This window comes from Amblyomma americanum, chromosome 1 (assembly GCF_052857255.1).
Source record: "Amblyomma americanum isolate KBUSLIRL-KWMA chromosome 1, ASM5285725v1, whole genome shotgun sequence".
NCBI classification, from domain to species: Eukaryota; Metazoa; Arthropoda; class Arachnida; order Ixodida; family Ixodidae; genus Amblyomma; species Amblyomma americanum.
This window is the reverse complement of record NC_135497.1, coordinates 126,520,458-126,533,398: the sequence shown is the minus strand read 5'-3', so window position 1 is coordinate 126,533,398 and position 12,941 is coordinate 126,520,458. Positions and strand designations below refer to the sequence as shown.

The following is a 12,941-nucleotide window of genomic DNA, read 5'->3' as shown; positions in this document are numbered from 1 at the left end:
ACTTCAGAATTGAACTTAGCATACTTTTATGGAAATTGAGGCCAACAGACATGCATACATCACCAACGAGAAACACTACATATTCAGACTCTAGTCGCATATATTAGCTCAATACATACATCCAGAAAACACACTTCTGCTACAACTTATATACCCCATTTATAAGGCTCGCATGCTGGGGCCAGTGGTGGTTGCCCACTGAGTGAAGTTATTTATTTTCGGCCGCAGTGGTGCTTCAGATGATGAATACAATTTAGCAGGTTAAGCTGCTGATAGCTCTTCTTATGAGAACCAGATTAGTTCTGCCTAGTTTTTAAAATATGTGAAAATTCACATGGATACATTGGGTGCAGTTGGGCAGACCAATTTTATACAATGGGTAAGACCAATTGGGCTCACCGATTGAAACCCAACTGGTCGAATTGGATAGCCCAAATAGACTGTCCAATTGGAACCAGCTGGAAACCGAACTGGTTTAACTGGAACTATTTGGAACCAGTTGGAAATCCAAGTGGTTGAAATGGTTTTTTTTTTTTTTTGGCCTGTCACTTCCCCCTACTGCCGTGAGCCATTTCAAATTGAATATTGTAACCGAAGTGCAGGGAGTCACGGGGGGCGAGGACATGGTCGGCGCATCGGACGCTGTCCGAGGGTTTAAGGCCAAAAGGATTGTCATTCCTTGAACGTCGCCATTGCACGGTACAGCAGGTCGCGTCGAGTAGGTTTCCCACACTTGCAAAAGACCAAAGACCTTTTTGCCACGATAAATGGATGAATGCTCAAGGGCATGCTCGCAATTAAAGTTAGTCAGTAAAGCAGACGCTGCACGAAACAGCGCTGCCCGCGTGTTCCTGGAGGTGCGAGGGACACTTAGTCTGGCTCTGGTGAACCTTAGGCCCTGCCCACTCGTATGTAGCTTCTGACATTAACTATGAATGGATTAAATTGGATGAGAGCAGGAAATGTATGCACAGCTCTGCCCAACTGCCAAAGCTATTAAATGGCGCCGCAACCTGCAGCTTCCAAATCGCCTTTTCTTAACTGCTTTGTATGTTGTCTTCAATCTCTAATAAACCAAAGAAGTTCTAAGTTGACTGTCCCAACCCGCAGCGTTTTGCCGGGCAAGCGTACGAGGGCACAAGGTGTTCTTTGTACTGCTAACTTCCTTACACAATCACCGACCATCGTGACATCGTTCTTAACCTACCACGGCGATCCCTGGCCATCTGTTGGAGAACGGCTGCGGCGTTGCTAGGCGACGGCAGCTTAAGGTCGTTCATGCGCCACGGATATATGACATACGGCACGAGGAGCTGAAATGGCTCGCTGGCTGGAGTAGTAAAGCTTTTGCTTTAAGGTATGTCACCACCTTTTTGAATTTTTTTTAAATTTTTGACCATTCAATTTTTATTTCACACTGACCTTATAAAGCATCGTTTTATATGATATTCAAAAGCAAAAAAAGAGTTTAAAATATCATGATAGAATTTGTTATTGACAAAAAATGACCCAAACTTGGCTGTTATGCAAACATTCATAACTAGACAATGGAGTGCAGAAATTCTAAACTTTTTGGCACAGAGTTAGTCAACTAACCAGGCTGTGCAACCAACTAGGATATTTGCCATCCGATAATTGGGAATCAAGTTATACAAAAAATTCCAAAGAAAACAAACAAATGTGTCATTTTTGTTTGCATTCCTTGGCATAAAACATGATTACATCAAAACTTACCATTCGATTTCATTCATCCTAGTTCATTGCACAGGATAGTAATAAAGAAATGAGCGTGAAAAGTTTCATTGAAAAATATTTATTCAGTTCGAAGTTACAACTGTTTGCGCAACAAGAAAGTGCAAGAAATCAAGTTTTGAGAAAAACACGATTAAAGTTTTTCAATCCTTGTAGAAACAAGATCACCATGTCCAAGGAAGTTAAAATCCACCAGGTTCATAGCTAGGGCCCTCCTTAGCTGCCACAAGCTCTCTTTTGGCTTTTGTTGCTGCCCGTCTTTTCTTGCAGAGATGTTTTACCTCACCCGTTGATTGACGCTGGGCCTTCTTCACACGGTTCTGGTCACTGGTGCAACATGCTACGAGAGTGTTGTGGCCAGGTTCGATGCCTGCTTCCCTCAAAATATCTGCTGTACTTCTGTTACCATCATTGAAGTGGCACACAGCATCATATAAACCAAAAAGTAGGATGGGCAGGCTCACGTGGACGTCTTTGGGAACCCGTTGCCAAATCATACCGTTGAAACTCTCGTTGGCATTTTGGGTTTTTCCATGCAGGCACTTCTTTAAGAGCTCGTCCGTAAAGAGGTCAGTATATACCGGCTTCACTTTGTTGAGTACCTCACTGGAAAGGCCTCCCTTGTGCTTGTAGCATCCACCACCGAGTGCATTCCTTCGGTTAAACCCGCACCAACTCTCAGTGCCAAGAGGGCACAGACCATGCCTTGGTGTTTCATCTGTTGAACTACAGTGAAAGAGGCTCGCTAATGCAGCTTGCTTCATGGCTCGCAGGTCTCCCACATTCGCTCTGATGGCAATACCATAATAGTTCTGCAGCCGGTCGATGAGGACATCCGTTAACTTTCCTTTGCCTCCAAGCCCAGGAACACTTTTTTTCAGCTTTCGTAGTCGGCATCCTACACGCTTCTGTACGTGCCCAATGCACTCCAGTTTGCGCACACTATTTGTGCCATATATGTCCTTTATAGCCGCGTGGCTCTTGGAGTCGCCATCTCCATAGAAGTCTACATATTTTAAACCACGACTTCTTTCTGCTCGCTCGAACATACGATAGAGCCCTACTGCCTCCATATCACCAGCACTACCGGTGTAGTTTGCTTGGCACTGGGTATGATTTGCCTTCCACTCCAGATATTCAGTGCTTGAGGGATTCAACTTGCTTTTCGAATGGCATGCCCTACATTTACTTGACATGCCTTCTACGTCAATAACTTTCCCAGTATCAATGGATATTAAGGTCACACATTCATTCAATTATGAATGTCCACGCCTTTGCCATGTGCCATCACCTGACACACCACAATCAGTACTTTGCACAACACAACGTAATTCAGCAGCGGCATTCATCATTGACTTAGACGCAACAGTCTCTGCCGTTTTATAGAGCTTAGCAGATATCTTTTGGTAGGCAGAATGCCAAGGCGGCAATGGCATGTTCATCACTTTCGTCAGCGTTACAGCTCCAGAATATCCCTTGCCCAGCTGACGCATTGCGTAGACAAGACGCAGGTTGTTCTCAATAGCACTTCCAACCTTTTTCGACGATTGAAATGAATATGCATATGCGCACGCATCACACAGAACAGCATATGCACATGATATTCCAAGCTGCGAGCATTCTTCCAATCTGAGCGACGTCTTCTTGCATTCCGGGCAGGCCAGTTTTGCAAAAACAGATGATAGGATCTCCATATCAATTATCCTATTACCTTGCAGTAGAGGTTCTTGCAGCGGCACTTCACAATTGTTCTCTAAGTTCCCAAGCTTTGCAGCACTCGCCGATACATTCACGTCCGCATGGTCTTCGGTCGGAGCATTCCTTGTATGTCGATTGCCAAGAAACTTCCGTTTCAATCGCCTTTTTACCCTGAACTTGGCCATGCTTTCTTATAAAAACGTCCAGCCTATGTTATTACTGTTGCTACTAAAAATAATGCCTATAAAAAGGATGAATCCGGTAGCATTCAAAGCGGTAGCACAAAGCGCACGCAAAGTAAACAACAGAGACGCTTGTAGCGTCATGCATCCCCCTTGCGGAAATTTAAAGAAATGTTTAAAAAAACGAAGCCTTACAAATTGCCTTTAATAATCTTTTACATATCAAACTAAAGCGTAATAAAAAAGTTTCAATATACGTCGTTGATTATTGCTGAATTATCAGTTTCTGTTACCAAACCACATCAGTTTCGGTTTCGGAACTGTTCACCACCTGTCCGAAAGTTAGCTATAAATTTTGAACTAAATAAGATATGAACATGATTCTTGCTGCAAAATATTTTTGAATGTTTGGGGACTCTCTAAATCTAAAAAAATGTCATTAAAAAAAACGCCTTTTCAAAGGTGGTGACATACCTTAAAAAACTGAGGAGTGAGCGCGATGCCAAGCACTCGTGAAGCCGCTCCCTCCCCCGTTTTTTGGCTCTCCCAGTCAGTCCTTAGCGCTGTGGTGTTGGTATGTTTGAGTGCGTGCGTCTGCGCGGCCTGGGCGTCTACAGCAAGGAGGTTGATCGACAGTCAGTCCGCCGCGCTAATCCGCGCATGCGCGCGTCCAGCGGGGCTAGATATTGCCGCACTCTATCACGTGGCGTGATCACGAGGGAGGGGGGACCGACTCTTTTTTAATGCGTTTGTACTTTTTATGACTAGGCTTCAAGGCTCTCGCCGGATGCTCCCTCCTCAGTTTTTCTCTTCTAGAGTGAGTGGACCTAATCACCTGATCACAACTGACCAATAGGCGGCGCGGTGCCAAACAGCTATGGTACTTTCAGTTATGTGATATGATGATGATTTGTTGACTCTACCCTTTGTATCGGCTAGGCGCCATGTCGGCGCCCCAGCCACACAAAAAAAGAAACAGAAAACGTTAAAAAGTACACTAAAAACCAGACTTCGCAGCACCACCTGAAGATGAGTGTGGTCGCGAAGTGAGGCCTTGTGTGCCTTAATTGTGGTAAATAAGAAAGAAAAATATAAGTAAACAATTTCAAAATGATGCGAAAAGCACTTCTACACATGAATCACCACGTGGTATTCGCCTACGACCACTAAATAATTTATAACCTAAATTTTCTGTCCTGCCAGTTTAGTTTCAATAGCTGAACAATGATGTGATTTCAAAGGCATGAAAAAACGGCGATATAATCGCTGATTCTACATTGGATATTATTCCGGCTCTTGAGGCAATCTGGTTTACCACTATTGGGAATTGGAATGACGAAACAGCGATTATATTGCAGTATTTTCATATCTTATTTAAGCTATAAACACACTTTGACGTCACAGCCATCGTTCAGCTGTTGTACCCGAAACAGCACTAGAAACAAATTCGTATATAAAATATGTAGCCCTTGTAGAAGAATCCCACATCGTAATCCATGTATTATGACACCTTACGCGTCATTACAGAGAAAATACAAACGCAACAGTTAGGTGATCTATACTCCTTTAAAGGAAGCCAACAGTCACCGAACCCAAGAATCAAAGGGGGATGTTTCGATCTTTTTTTACTTGCGGTATTGATCAGTGGGAAATTAAGAGTGTAATTATTTTAGCGCTGAAAGATCATTGATTAGAAAGTATAAGAAAAAAAGATAGTTTTGGAGGGCTCTTAGACTACTTATCTCCTGTGAAGGCAAAACCATAGACTTTTAATCCATCCACAAATCCACTGTAATCGACCCTTAACGCACCACACTATAACTTAATCACACGTAATCCAATCTTAATCAATCGACAACCCAACATAATCCACCCCAAATCCAACTTAGCTAAATGTAATGCATGGCAATCCAATTTAATCCACCCTGCTGCAGTGCAATCCAATGTAATTAATCCTAATCCAACATCATTTCACTAAATTTAAACGTAATTCACCTTAGGTCAACTTAATTCAATGCAACCCACTCTTAATCCACAACAATCCATCCTAATCCAGCTGAATTAAATCTAATCCACTGCAATCGGCCAGGATCTGCCCGTAATCCACCACAATATAACTCAATCTTATGTAATTCACTATTAATACAACGCAGCCCACCCGTATTCCACAGCAACACACCAGAATCCACCCTAATCAACTTTCTGATGATGCAGGCCATGGCATGCTCTTTTGTACCATCTCCATACACATACTGATGCCGCTGGCTTTCTCGTAATGGGGCTAGGCTATAAGGCTTTCACCTTGAAACAACCACATGCAGCAGATGAGACTGAACCCACTACCTTCGAATTTCACGTCCTGTGCTCTCTTGACTGTGCTGCGGCGGCAGCAATTCAGTCCGATACTTTCGTTTATGCGCGTGTAATGTAAACTTGGATGGATGCATAAGGCTGAACCCTTTAAATCGGGTGGCGGTTCAAGCCACCTAGCCATGACTTGTGAGCTTTTACTCGTCTTGATTTTAGCCACCAATCAGATAACCTTCCCTTGGTTACTCCTACCCGCTTACAATCTGCCTTTCCTTCGCTGTCCTTAAACCCCAATGCCTTGGATAAATTAGCCCTGCCGCATTCTACTGCCCTTTACAGAAAAGTGTGATGTGTTCAGCCGCTTCCTCCTCTCCACAAAGCACCACACAACGTGTCTATCTCGTGGTAAGTGACTCTATATGTCTTAGTCCGCTAAACTCCCGTCCTTGCCTCAAACAACACAGAGCTTCCCCTACAATTATCATAGATATTTTCTTTGGCAATTTCCAGCTTAAAGATCCTGTATGTTCCCAGTGCTGATCTCGTCAGAATCCCTGTTTTCCACAGAGCTCTCTTAGTTTCTTTAACCTTTTTCTTAACTGATAATTGCTGATTTGCCCCCAACTGCTGTCCAGATATTTGATTGTAAATTTTCTAGTTTGCTTTCTCCATTTCGGGTCAATATTCTTTATATACAAGTATCTGAAAAATTTCCTAGCCCACTGCTTTTCCCCCATTTTTCTCAATCACTCCTCAAATGCTATCTTACTGCTAGCTTTGCTGCTTTTGAAAGACGCCCATCCCATATCACTCTGTACCCCCTGATTTTGTGCATTCCCATGTGCTCCCAAAGCTAGCCTCCCTACGCTGTGTTGTTTGATTTCTAACCTTGTTTGAACATCTGGTCTCATGCACAGGACCGCATTGCCGAAAGTCAGGCCAGGAACCATCCCCCCCTTTCCAGATCCCTCTTACCACATCACAGCTATTGTAATTCCACAGTGCCCTATTTTTCATGACAGCTGCATTCCTACTAGCTTTATTCATTACATATTTTTCATGCTCTGTCATATACTCAGCCCCGTTATTTATACTCATCCCAAGATACTTGTACTCATCCACTACTTCTAGCGTGAACTCCTGTATTCTATGCTCGCCGCCCTCATCATTAAATATCATGACTGCAAAATTTTCCTTACTAAACTTGAAACCTAATCTATCTCCCTCTGCACCACAAACGTCTATCAACTTCTGCAAGTTTTCCTTGTTGTCAGCCATTAGCACTAGTATATCGTCCGCATACATCAGTCCCTGTAATGACTGTTCAATCTATTCCCCCTGCTTGAAAAAAGGAAGGTTGTAGCCTAGTCCGCTCCTCTCTAGTTCTGTCTCTAACCCTTGCAGGTACAACATGCATAACAAAGGAGACAGAGGGCGTCCTTGCCTGAGTCCCCGCTGTATCTCTATAGGCCCTGATACATTTGTTCCCCATTTTATAAGCACTCTGTTACCTTTATATATATATATATATATATATATATATATATATATATATACTAAGGAAACCAACAGTCACCGAAAACCCAGGTACATAGGGGAATGTTTTCTATTTTTTTTCAATTTCTAGTGCCAATAAATTGCCTTTAAAGAAAATTACCTATAAAGCAGCAGAAAAAACAACCATGCCGCCGGTGGGATCCGAACCCACGACCTCCGAATATCGCGTCCGGTGCTCTCACCAACTGAGCTACGGCGACGGCTGTCCAATCTGCTGCTTTCGTGGGTATTTATGTTTTGCGTGAATACCTTGTACGGTTCTAAGATAACTGATTCATATTGCTGTAGGGTAAGACGTATGTCTCAAATCATAAATTGTAATTCAGTTCACGATCTGACACATAAATGTCGCCTTATAGCAGCATGATTCAATGTTACCTTGGAACCGAATTCGTGCGAAATTGCACAGCAGGACAACGGACGAAGATAAGAATTCAAAAACCACTCGATGCAATGCTCAACTACTGCACATATTTTACATTGAACAGGGACTTATATATGCAAAATTAACTTTGGTTTGGTTTAGGGGGTGTAATGTACCAAAGCAACTTAAAGGGTCACTGAGGCTATTTTTGGTGAAAATCGGGCTTGCAGAGGCATCTGGCAGTTTTCATGCTGCGTACTCGAATATCGAACCCAAATTTAGCAAAGCTATTGTGCTGGAGACCAAGCCGAATCCACGCACAAGGCTGCTGCTTCAGTCAAGGCATGTTCAGTAGACGCGGGGAAATATTAATCGCTCCCTCGAAAACACTCCCTCTTACTAATGTGTAGTTTCAGTTCAGTGACCTGGCGATCAACTGTATGTGTGTTTCAAAGCAAAGCTGCCAATCGCCCGCTATAACAACTTAACGAATAAACAGAGTTAGGCTTCGAAACTTCCTGTTTTCTTACAAAAACTTGGTTGCCGTTCATTTATCTCTTAAAGTGACATCCGAAACCAGAAATACCTCTGTCGAATGTTTTCATTTTAATCGTGTATCTGTTATTAGTGACAACACAGCAACAGGTAGAAAAGATGCTGCATATCAACAACTTCGATGCTTGCTTGGACGCGTGGAACCGAGCATTGCTAAGCAATCCCCATGAAATCTGGTCGCGCCTGTGCTGAGGAGAGCAACACATCCTTGGGCCTCTATAAAACATCCACAGGGGCTCCAAGAGCATGTCAGGCGCGTGCCAAGTGAGAAAGTGTCTCGTAGAGCCACCACGACCTCCAAGTCTCCAACACATCAGTAGGCTCTTTTAATAGCCGGTCCGCACACAAATAATCGTGCCGCTAATGGGTTACGAAACGATTACCACGGAAGCATGTAGCGTGTCCCCTTGTTTTAGAAAAAAGGAGACACGCAAATGCACCCACGCGCTGAAGCTGCCCGACCGTCCCATCACGGGGCCACTTTCCGAGGACCGATCGCTGTAAACATTTTACGCAAAGCTGCGCACACAAAGAGAGCTGAACTCTCATAAAGCAATGAAATTAGAATCGTTAGTAGCAGCCTTTGCCTCCTTTTTCTCTCTTAGCAGAGGCGCTTCTTAGCAATGGTGACACGCATCTCATACGCGAGAAAATCCTAGGAACGGTCTCGAGGTTCAGCCATGCCTCCTTGACAGAAAGCCCTATAGATTGCATTGGGGGCAAGCTCTGCAATGCAGCCGCTCTGACGAAAGTGTTTCTAGCAGAGTACGCTTACTTTGGCCGGCTTGAAGTTCTCCCTCTTGAGAGCAGCGACACACTGCGCTGCGAGCTTTTGGTCTTGCGGGAAAAAGTAAAAAAACAACAACATAGTTGCGGCAGTACTTGCTCATGCACCCGAAAGCAGAGAAGTACCTCGCCTTTAACTTTCCGCGCTTGAACTCGGATAACATGTTTTGTCCATTTGCAACGCACACAGCATGAGGAAGAACGCACACAGCGCAACAAATAAGCTCGCTCGGGTCGCGCGAAGTATCCCCGGCTACCCAACATGACGTCACGTTGGCCGATATGGACGAGGTTTCCCTCTCCGCTGTTCTCCCCTGCGCTTGCGCGGGACGCGGGAGTTTTGAATGCTAAGCTTTCAATTGGTCATTGCACCAGTGTCTTAGCCAAAATCGGAAAATATAACTTCAAAGACATGATTTAGCAACGAGTCTACTTCAGAACCCTAGAAGGTTAGCAGATTCGTAAACTGCCTCAGTATCCCTTTAAGCTATGAGGGATGTTGTAGTGAAGGGCTGTGGGTAATTTCGATCGTATGAGGTTCTTTAGAGTGTGCTGACATTGTACAGCAAATGAGTCTCTAGCGTTTTGCCTCCACTGAAATGCGACCGCTGGAGCTTGGATCGAACCCTCGCCTTTCAGGTCAGCAACTGAGCATCATAAACTCTGAGCCGCCGCAGTGTCTGGAGGCTTGTGTCATGAACTTATGAGTAGGCAAGTCATATGCAGGCAAGTGGTAGTGTGTGCTAAAATTGTCGGAATTGTATGCTACAACTGTGAAAAAATATGTTTTTTAGAAGTTTGCATGCAGTACTGCTTATGTTTCTTTGCTCTGTCCGATATCCTTTGTGCAATCTAGCATTCTTGCCATTCCAAGTTGAAGTGCCAGCTGGTCCCAGGTATTTTTGCCCTTTTGGTTCAAAACTGACTTAAAACATTAGCTAAAATGAGCAACTGCCCAAAGCCTATTTGAAACAATGATGGCATGCCCCTTACGTGACTGCATACTTGCTGTAATGCATTCGTATTGTCGTATTTCTTCCATTTACTGTGTGGCTATACTTTACTGTGTTGTACTGTAGACTCCACTCCTCATCCCTGTTCACCCCTCAGTCAGGTTTGAAAAAAAAAAAAGGCGCAAATTTTTGCGCCCCTTATATGCTGCTCAGATGTGCTCATGAGGTTGTAAAGAAATCTTTCTTTGTTAGAATCAAATTACAGCTTCGTGTCCAAGATCCCCGAGAAAAGTTTTTGATGTCGGGTTGTTTGCTTGCTATGCTCGTATAAAAGTGGTCCACATACTGGCCACACTTCAATCATGCTCTCTGGTGGGTAGCACAGCCCTCTCAGTTCCATGCTGAATGAGTGCGCACGTGCCTGCTTTCGGCTAAGTCGTGAAGAAAGGTACCATGCATGGTCCCATCCCAGCTTAGTTTTCAACCTACCTTTTAATGCTGCTCTTGTTGTTGAATATTGCAATTCAAACCTGGGCACGCAATAAGAATTTTGCACCGAATTCCATCTTGAGATTTGAGTGAACGCAGTCAATGTCAGCCAGTGAGCACGACCAAACACAGGAACTCCAGCAGTTAAGGAAACTATGCCTACGCCACACTTCAAATGGTATGCTGTAGCCCTTTGCTACCGCCCGGTTTGTAAACAACAACTACAACGCCGTTGCTAAGCTGCCCGGATAAGATGGCCTCCCGATCGGGAAAAACCACGTGACTTCCTCCACACTTTTCTCCCATGTTGTATGGGAAGGGCCCCTCCTGACTTTTCCTTCCTCCATGGATGCTTGCTTTGCCTGTGCAAGTCGTGTGGGATGATCGGGGGGGACACAGGTGGGGGCAATCCAGCATGATGCGTCGTAGAGATTCCTCGGCCGTGTGACAGCGTTGACAGGTTATGTCGAGACCAGCAGTGAACTATGCGTGCGCAAGGTGTGTTCGCAGCACCCCACTGCAGGCCTCGCACAAGAGCCCACTGCCCCGGGAGTTGTCATATATCACCCCCCTTTGATTACGGTCTTGTGGGTGCAGTACAGTGCCAGTGCCGATTTCTCCCTGGCGGACCACTGCCATGTCCCTAGCTCCACACCTGTCATTTGGCCTTAAACCTTTATTCGCTGGTTAGGCAAAGGTGTTGCTGTGAGTTGGATGGCCTCCACACACAAACACCGAGCAACGTGGGTCCAACCAGACGCTGGTCCAACAACACTCATCGTCTGGCAGGTCGCATCTATATGCGCGAATGTTACATTTATTCATTTTTGTTCATGTGGAAACTGATATCACGGGCACAAATGCTGGCTTCAAGGAAAAAGCATTTCGTATGTGCTGGCAGTGTGCTTTCTCGTGCATCTCTAGAAGCACTGAAGAGAATGGCAATAATTTTAAGGAGTGCGCTAGCTTGGCAGGGTGTGCCTACATTACATCTCACGGACATGAGGCCTAAACTGAAGTTCCTCAGTGGCAATCGCATTGGAACGTAGGGGGCGACAGGCCGAATTTAATTAAGCACTAGTCCCATCGTGAGACTTCCAATGCTGAAGAAACTTATGTAAAGAATGAAGTTGTTGTTGTTCACCTTGGTAAACATGGCACATACCCATGTGCGGGGATTGGCCAAATTATGGCGGTGAATGCTAATGAAAATCATATAGATTTGCACAGAAAAGCATGAAGTGGAGAAGTAGAATAGTGGAATGACAGAAGCTAGGAAGAAAATAGTAATAAATTTTTGTTGGAAAATGAATTAAATTAAACTGTTTTGAAGTACCAGGAATAGAAAAAACACGGTTTTGGAATGTGGAAGAATTTTGTATCAAGTTAGCAAAGTAACATACCAGTTGCAATAATGTAACGTGAAGATATCCACAAACCCTACTTAATGTATAGCTCGTTGGGCCAGCCAGTTAGTGCATGGTACCAGATAGAAAAACAAGCACGAGACGATGCGTACAGAAGAGAATAAATTCACATGGAAGATGCTGGAGACACAACTGAAAATTTGTACTTGATCAAGCAATCGAGCAGAGCAGGGTGCACATGCGCATGAGCAGGGCACGCCGACAAAAGGAAAAAAACAAAAGCAAAATAAAGGTCAGTCATTAAAAATACTGCTATCTTGCACGTGGAGACTATATCCCATTCTTGAACCAGTATTCTTTGGAAGAAAATTTGGCTGACCTATAGCTGGCGCAATCAGTGCCCGACTTTTTTTTATTTTAAAAGCTTCCAAGATTTCTGGTTCTATCTGCATTTTGCTTCGGCCGATCAATTTTGCACTGCTGAACAAGGGTGAACAGTTTTGACATTTGTTACAATGTTTTGGGGGACTGACCGTACTATCCGGTTGCAGTGATGTCTGATGCTGTCCTTTCCGGTGATCAATGCATTGGCCAGTGTAGCCGATATAGGCCTTGTCACATGACAAAACTTCAAGTTGGTGACCGCTAAGCCATCAAAGGTAAAAAGCTACGCTCTTCAGCTCTTGAAGAACCTGAATCTCTAAGGTATGCTGAAAGTTTGAGCAGAAAAGACAAGACTGATGTCCTGAAAGTTCTGCTTGCCACAAAAATGCACAAGACCGGCTCTCCCCTCAGTGCCATTGTTACCGAGGGCGGTACATGGCAAAAAACTGTCGGCAGTTCTTGAAAGACTTACTGGACCCCTTGGCACCTGACGACCCCTTTTCAGTCCAGTCTTCGATGAGCGTAGTGTAGTTTATCTCCAATC

The 12,941-nt window shown here is 44.3% G+C and overlaps 2 pseudogenes; one reads left to right on the top strand and one right to left on the bottom strand.

Moving 5' to 3' along the window:
- Positions 1-1,797: 1,797 nt before the first annotated feature.
- LOC144135843 (uncharacterized) lies at positions 1,798-3,829 on the bottom strand (annotated as a pseudogene).
- A 7,818-nt stretch (positions 3,830-11,647) lies between these two features.
- The window catches only part of LOC144113576 (regulator of chromosome condensation pseudogene), a 5,618-nt pseudogene continuing 4,324 nt past the window's right edge, over positions 11,648-12,941 (top strand).